A 7,713-nucleotide genomic window follows, 5' to 3' on the forward strand; every position below is an offset into this window, starting at 1 on the left:
TTTTAAAAATGTTTTTAGTAGGTGCCATTAGGTTCATTAGGGAGGGAGCTTTACTGACCTTTGCTGGAAGCAGTGGCGTAGCGTGGTTGTCAGCACCCGGGCAAGGCAAGTAATTTGCGCCCCCTAACCCCTAACCTGCCGCCGCTGCCAGCTTCTTCTTGCTGCTGCCTGGGCTGGTCTGGTGTGGTTCTCTCCCGCGCTCAGCGCTGCGCTGAGCGGCCGCTGCACTGTCCCTCCCCCAAATAGTCCCTCGCTCTCTCTCCGCACCGCACGCCTGGCACCCACCCCCTCCACAGTGGGCGGCGACCTGGCGGCTCGGATCGGATTCGCACAGCCAGCACTGCAGTGAGAGAGAGTGAGTGAGCCAGGTAGGGGCAGAGAGCTGAGAGTGCGAGCGCCCCCCCAGATGTTGCGCCCGGTGCGGCTGGCCCCCCCTGCACCCCCCACGCTACGCCACTGGCTGGAAGTTCCATTAAATTGAGCCTGCAGTGCCAAACACATGGCTCCTGGTGGATATGAACCATACTGTACATCTATGGGGGACAACTAAGTCACTCCCCCCCCCAAAAAAAACCTCTGCTGTTGGGCAGGGATATGAGGGATTAGGAAGTCCTTGAAGTATCCTGGACCCCAATTGATTGTTATGTGCTGTTTAAATTAATGAAGGAACCTTGCACCTCATGTGTTGCATATTCAGTGTTGTTGCTTAGTAAGCTTAAAGGCTGAAATTTCCCACCTTTCATATGCACAACGTGACCCGAATCTTGACCTTTCAAATAAATAAAACATAATGAATAAATGCTGCTATTACATTTAAGGGCCAAGCACTGGCAACTTTGGATCAAAAGTTGGCACATCTCTGGGCTCTGGCCCAGGCTTCACTGGGCTTGACCAGTTTTGCAATACAAATACCATCCACTGTGCCTGTGACTCACCAGTCCCTTATTCAGCGCCAGTCAGTAATTAAGGTCTTTCAGAGACTTTAAAAACACACAAACAGGTAAAATGTTTATGTAGCATCCCTCGCCCTCCATAAAATGCTGCAGGACATTGCAAAATTAAGTGCTAGAAAATGAACAGCAATTATGAACCATCAAATGCAACTTTTAATTCTGGTTCTTTCGTCAACATAAAGCGAAGAGGCAGAAAAGAGGTCTACATCTCTACAGAAAGTTCACAGTAGGTCCGTACATTGTTACAGAAAAATAAAAAGCACATAACTTCTTTTTAGTTATTTCCTTCGCAAGATGAGAATTGCTTGGATTTTAGTTGAATAAACTAACTTATTTTTACTTCTCCAGTTTGCATATGGTGGTTAAACTAGTGGCTTTTCTTAAATTGTAGAGGTCTCAGTTACTTTTTTTTAGGATATGTCACCCCATCAAATTAAGGATACTCTTTTCACCAATAAATACAAAATACATAGAGCAATAGCCAGTGTTAGTCATACACATTCTTGTTTTTCTATCTGTTGTCTAATCCTCACCTGTCCTTCAGCCACATTGTTTCTAGGCTAACAGCATTCCTTGGGTTGCAAACATTATGATAACAAAGAGACTTGGGGCATCTTAAAGACCGGAGGTGGCATACAAGGAAGTTCGCCCATTTGTGCAATGGGTGCCTGGTTCCTCTTCTGTCACCTCCAACCACCCCATGCACCCACAAAATCTCCACTGGAGGGTCCCCCCAACCCTCCAGAGAATATGTGGGGAAACATGCAGGGTTCTGCATGGAGGAGGTGAGGAACACAAAGCCTTATTGCACAAGCAGACACCTGCTTGTACTATATCAGAAGATCACCGTAACAAAGTTATTATGGCATTCATTAACTTCGCTCCATCAGATGCATGAAGTGTTATCCTAAGTTGGGTGAGTAGGGAATTGCGAGGTCAGAAAGAAAGGAAATGCAGAAAAGGACAGGTGACTATCATTACATTATTAGCAGGGCACATTCATAAAAATCACCTGTTATGCTGATAACACAGAGGTTTTTTTCACTTTTTAAAGTTTTTATTTATACTTTTCAAGTTTATACATTTCATTAGTTTTACAATCAATTTACCATTTCAAAATTTGACTTCCTTCCCCTTCTTTCTGCGGTTCCTTAATTTTTAAAAAGTATCTTCTGCATATCCAAATTCATTTCACTTGCTCGTTTGATTATCTACTGTAAATATATACTCTTGTGAAACTGCAGGTTATTATAATAATCCTGATAATGTTTTTATCTGTTTACCATTTATCTGTAAATATTCAATAAACCATTTCCATTCTTTTATATATATAAAAAAGTTTGTTATCTTGATTTCTTATACTTCCTGTAAATTTTGCCATTTCTGCAAATTCCATGAGTTTTTGTATCCATTCTTCCTTTACTGGGACTTCTGCTTCTTTCCACGTTTGGACAGGTAGCATTCTTGCTGTTGTAGTAGCATACATAAATAAATTTCTATACAATTTAGGTAGTTCTGTCCCTCTAATTCCCAAAAGAAACTTTTGGAAGATATCTTTTGGGAGATAACACAGAGATCTTGGCACCACAGGGGACATCACTGAACCTCTATTTCAACAGTTTAACTTTGCAGCTTTGTCTGGGTAACAGAAATGCTCGTGAACATTTCGTGGCGTTATTCCAGCGCAGCCAGTTGGTTTCAGGGTAAGTACACCCATATTGCTTAATACTAATATGCACTTAGAAGCACATATAGTAGCCGACATAATGTGTAGTTTGGTTCAGAGGGGGTGGAAATCTACTCAAAAACACCATCTAGAGTACAATGTTGTCACTGCTCAATAATCCTAGAGGTGATGCAAGTCAAGGAAGGCTGCTAACTGAGCACAGAGAAAATACTGTACCGTGACGCAGCTAAGAAAGTAGCTATGATTCTATGATTCTATGATCCACCTCAATAGGGGCACTCATCAAGGTGACCCCATGTCGCCGCTGCGTTTCGCAGAGAAGTCGCTCTTACACATTGGATTAGCCATACTTGACAAACCTTAATAGAGACTCTGACAATGCAAAGAGAAAGGGAGAGCTCAGCCTTGCCAGTGAATGGGTGACTACGTGAAAGACATGGTGCAAACCCTTTGTGTTTGTTTCACCATACTAATTAATGTGACTGTTTCCCAAACGTGGGTTGGTCAGGCAAAATGGGTTACTGCGTCACGGTACAGTATCTTCTCTGTGCTCACTTAGCATCCTTCCTTGACTTGCGTCACCTCTAGGATTACAGTGGTACCTCAGGTTAAGTACTTAATTTGTTCCGGAGGTCCGTTCTTAACCTGAAACTGTTCTTAACCTGAAGCACCACTTTAGCTAATGGGGCCTCCTGCTGCTGCCGTGCCACCGGAGCATGATTTCTGTTCTCATCCTGAAGCAAAGTTCTTAACCCAAGGTACTATTTCTGGGTTAGCAGAGTGTAACCTGAGGTACCACTGTGATCCTAGAGGTGATGCAAGTCAAGGAAGGATAATTGCCCCACTTACCACCTTTCATTGCTAAGTAATGTTTTGATGGAAGCCTGCCAATCCTGGCAAGTAAAGAGCATGAAAAGCAACTTGGGGCTGTCTTTCTCACACATTGGTCTGATTGGATAAGGAGATTTGGAGCATGAAGAGTCCACATGAACCCAGGTTTACCACTTGATCCCTTATAATCAGCCTGAAGACCCTTTTCTCAGTACAGTGGTACCTTGGTTTAAGAACAGCTTAGTTTATGAACAACTTGGAATAAGAACGCTTGCAAACCTGGAAGTAGGTGTTTTGGTTTGTGAACTTTGCCTTGGAAGCAGGACAAATTTCGCTTCCTGTTGAGTGTGTTCCATTTGTAAATTGAGTCCCCAGCTGCCAATTATAGGCTTCCTGTTGAGTCTGTCGGCTGTTGAGTCCCAAGCACCCATGCAACACAGAGGTGGCCTTTGGAACTTTTGTTTTTGATAATTTTTGTGTTTTTGTTTGTGTGGCTTTTTCATATGTTTGACTATGACTTGTGATGTGGCTTGTGACTTGTTTTTGTGACTGTGTGGAACTCAGTTCAGCTACTGGTTGATTGTGTGACTGCAGAAATAGATAAAATCCCACCCCACCCCACCCCCATCCAAACAATGACTATCATCAGTGCACATGAGGAAAAAATTAATTTTAATTTTTATCATATACAATACTGACTTACTTATTTTATAGTACAGTACTTTGATTATTGCCTTCATTTTATGGATCAGTGGTCTCGTTAGATAGAAAAAATCATGTTAAATTGCTGTTTTAGGGATTGATTTTCATCGTCTGGAGCGGATTAATCCATTTTCCTTTACTTTCTATAGAAAGCACGCCTTGGTTTAAGAACACTTTGGTTTAAGAATGGACTTTCCCAACGGATTAAGTTCGTAAAGCGAGGTACCACTGTATAAAGAACATTTCTTGGCATCACTAGCCAGTGGCCCCTCAATCACATACTACACCAGATGATCATAGAGCTTGCAGCTAGGACTGATGCATGAAGGGATGCTATTGAACCAGTTGCTTCCTCTGCATGGAGCCCATAAACACAGTCCCTGTGATCTCTGTGATTACAACAGTTCAAGAAAACCCTACCAGTTCAATTCAGAAGAACCAATTCATTCAACATGACCTCTGCATGCGTGCCTCCCAACTTGGAGTTCAACAGCATCCCTGTATGCTCCCACACCATAGAATTGTAGAGTTGGAAGGGACCACAGGGGTCATCTGGTCCAACCCCCTGCAATCCACGAATCTTTTTGTCCAACGTGGGGCTCAAACCCGTGACCCTTAGATTAAGAGTCTCACGCTCTACTGACTGAACTCTGGAAAACTATTCTATTACTGGCTTTATTAGACAGTATATTTGCATAATATAGCAATGTAGGTGCGCTAAATGCAGAGAATATTGGCTCACAGACACATTTCAAAAACATGTCAGTGCACATATTATTATTTGAGGGAAATCACAGTATGTATCCATCTGCACTTAAGTGCCTTGATGAATCAGAACCACAATCCCATAGAAGGAATGCGCAATAATGCCACAATTAGGCAAGAGAAGAAAATATGTCATCAGGTACAAGGAAGAATGATGACTTGTAAATGAAAGTAAAGTATGCTACTGAAAAACTTGACGCACTGCAAATAGAATTTCTTAATCACAAAACATTTTAAGTAGAGAAAGGCTCGTCTCATGTTCTGTTGAGTTGAAAATAGAGATGTTTTCCCTCAAACCTTGTTTTCCCCAATTATTATAAGTAGCCTTACAATTACAAAATAAATTTTATATTATCTTATTTGTAAATAATCAAGTTTTATGTTAATCACTTAAGAAGGCTACATGACAGACCCTCCTTAGGTTAGCCACATGGGACTTGTGGAATTACAAACACACTTACAAACTGAACTTCAAGATTCTATTTCTCTGTTGCCCAATAATTTAAAAAGCAAAAACAATGCTGCTCATAAAAGGTAAAGAGACCCCTGACCATTAAGTCCAGTCGTGACCGATTCTGGGGTTGCGGCGCTCATCTCGCTTTATTGGCCAAGGGAGCCGGTGTACAGCTTCTGGGTCATGTGGCCAGCATGACTAAGCCGCTTCTGGCAAACCAGAGCAGCACATGGAAACGCTGTTTACCTTCCTGCCGGAGGGGTACCTATTTATCTACTTGCACTTTGACGTGCTTTCAAACTGCTAGGTTGGCAGCAACAGGGACCAAGCAACGGAGCTCACCCCTTCACGGGGATTCGAACCGCTGACCTTCTGATTGGCAAGTCCTAGGCTCTGTGGTTTAACCCAACTGCTGCTCAAATCTGCAGGCAAATGTGATGAATAAATAGTTGGAATAACTAAGTTATGGGAATTGCCCTGAAGACCCTTTTTGGATTCATAATGTCAATATTCAGAATCTGCAGTCTCTTCCTGCTGGCATGCATTGCTCGATTACTTACCCCTCAAAAGGTTGCCTACATTGCAGGCACAAAGCACAACTTGCAAGTCTCACTGCACCCTTTGGTTACTAGTGGGGTTTTATTGTGAGACTTAAAAACATGCATGCCCATTATTAATAAAAATGGTTTCAATAAAAGTGAGGACCTGTTTTTGCTGTTGCTCAAGCAAGTAAGAGAAGGAGCCATCCCACCCCACCCTTGGCCCTCTGGGTCTTCCATGCCTCAGGTCAGCTCTGCAGGAAAAATATTTCGTTTTGGCTTCTTTACCCTCTTGTTGTGGTTGTTTTGTTAGCTTTCTGCCCCTTTACTTCTTCCTTGTCCTTATTTGTTTGTCTCATCATTCCCCCGCCTTCCTTCACTGAAATAAATCATCATCATCATCATTATCATCATCTATGCGGTGCACACCTTAATTAAATGTGCTGTGCACACCCATGCCCATGAATTTTATAGTTTCATACATGAATATGACTTCCATTTATGGATTTAGTAACTTGGGAAGCAGTGCTCAGAGGGGATGCATTTAAAAATGCAAATGCCTAATAGTTAAGCGTCATTATCATGTTTGCATTAGTTGCCTTTGTTTGTTTACTCTGAAAACATACCACAACAGAAAGGTGGCACCCAGTCAATGGGGGATCAAAAATTAGTAGAATGAAAAGGCACAAAATTGGATTTAATCTAACTATACCCTACACTAGGAGCAAATGAGCCAGAAAAGTTGAGTAATTCTTACAAATGCACTTTGACCCTTTCATCCACCAGTAAATAATGAAATTCCATTATTTTTATCCACTTGCCCTAAAGCTGCATAGCACTGAAATGCATACTGTATTTACTTTTACTATTTTAAAATTAAGTTGCAGTGTTCTTGCTGTGAACACTGGTGGTAGATGGTGAATGAACTCGAGTCTTACCAAACAGTGTAGTTTATCGTGCTAAAGCACATCAATGGGCCATAGTGGTGGTGGTAATGTTCATTTTTTCCTGACAAGGGCACATCCTAGAGGGCTTCTTTGCCAGTGAATAATAACAGAAAGGATCCTTAAGGCAATTTCTTCTCAGACAGGAGCCCCTTCTTCCACAGGACTTGCTAGGAATCTTTCATTTTTGAGATAAGATTGGAGGTCTCACTTCAGGCAAGCGAGACGGGTGATGGTGTAGCATCCTTATTGTTTTGGAGAGAGACAGCGGCAGGGAGGATACAAATGAGCATTGTTTGTTTTTGTGTATTAGCTGGAGGTTTTTTGTTCACTTATTTCCTGCAGGATATCAGGACAGTGTCTGTAGTGTCTGTGCCTCATTGCTTGGCACAGAATAATATTGAACAGAACACCATGTGAGGAGCGACATTTTAAGTATAGAGACAACTATAGCCTTTTACCCAGAAAGCTTCATTTAACATTGAAAGAGAGGCTGGGCGCTTCAGAGGTGTAATGTGTGTCAGGACTCGCCATTACTTACACGGGAACTTTTTCCCTATGCTTCAGCCAGGGTGCCAAGGAGACACAAAAGCCCCCGATTTTGTGCAATTGAGGGGGTTAAGGAATCCAGAAACGAAAACACAGCTTCAGCCTCTTTCGTTTGAAGCTCTCTATTATTCTCTCAGTTTCTGTTCAACTTGGCAAAAATACCATAAGCCGCATTACACATTGCAATGCAGTTAAGATGAGACGTGCACATTTGAAGCAGCTGTTGTACATGTGCAGATTGCAGAGCATGCACAAATGACAATTTCATGAATAGGAGTTGGTGGGGTGG

This window comes from Podarcis liolepis, assembly GCF_965112155.1.
Source record: "Podarcis liolepis genome assembly, chromosome: 4".
Lineage (NCBI taxonomy): Eukaryota > Metazoa > Chordata > Lepidosauria > Squamata > Lacertidae > Podarcis > Podarcis liolepis.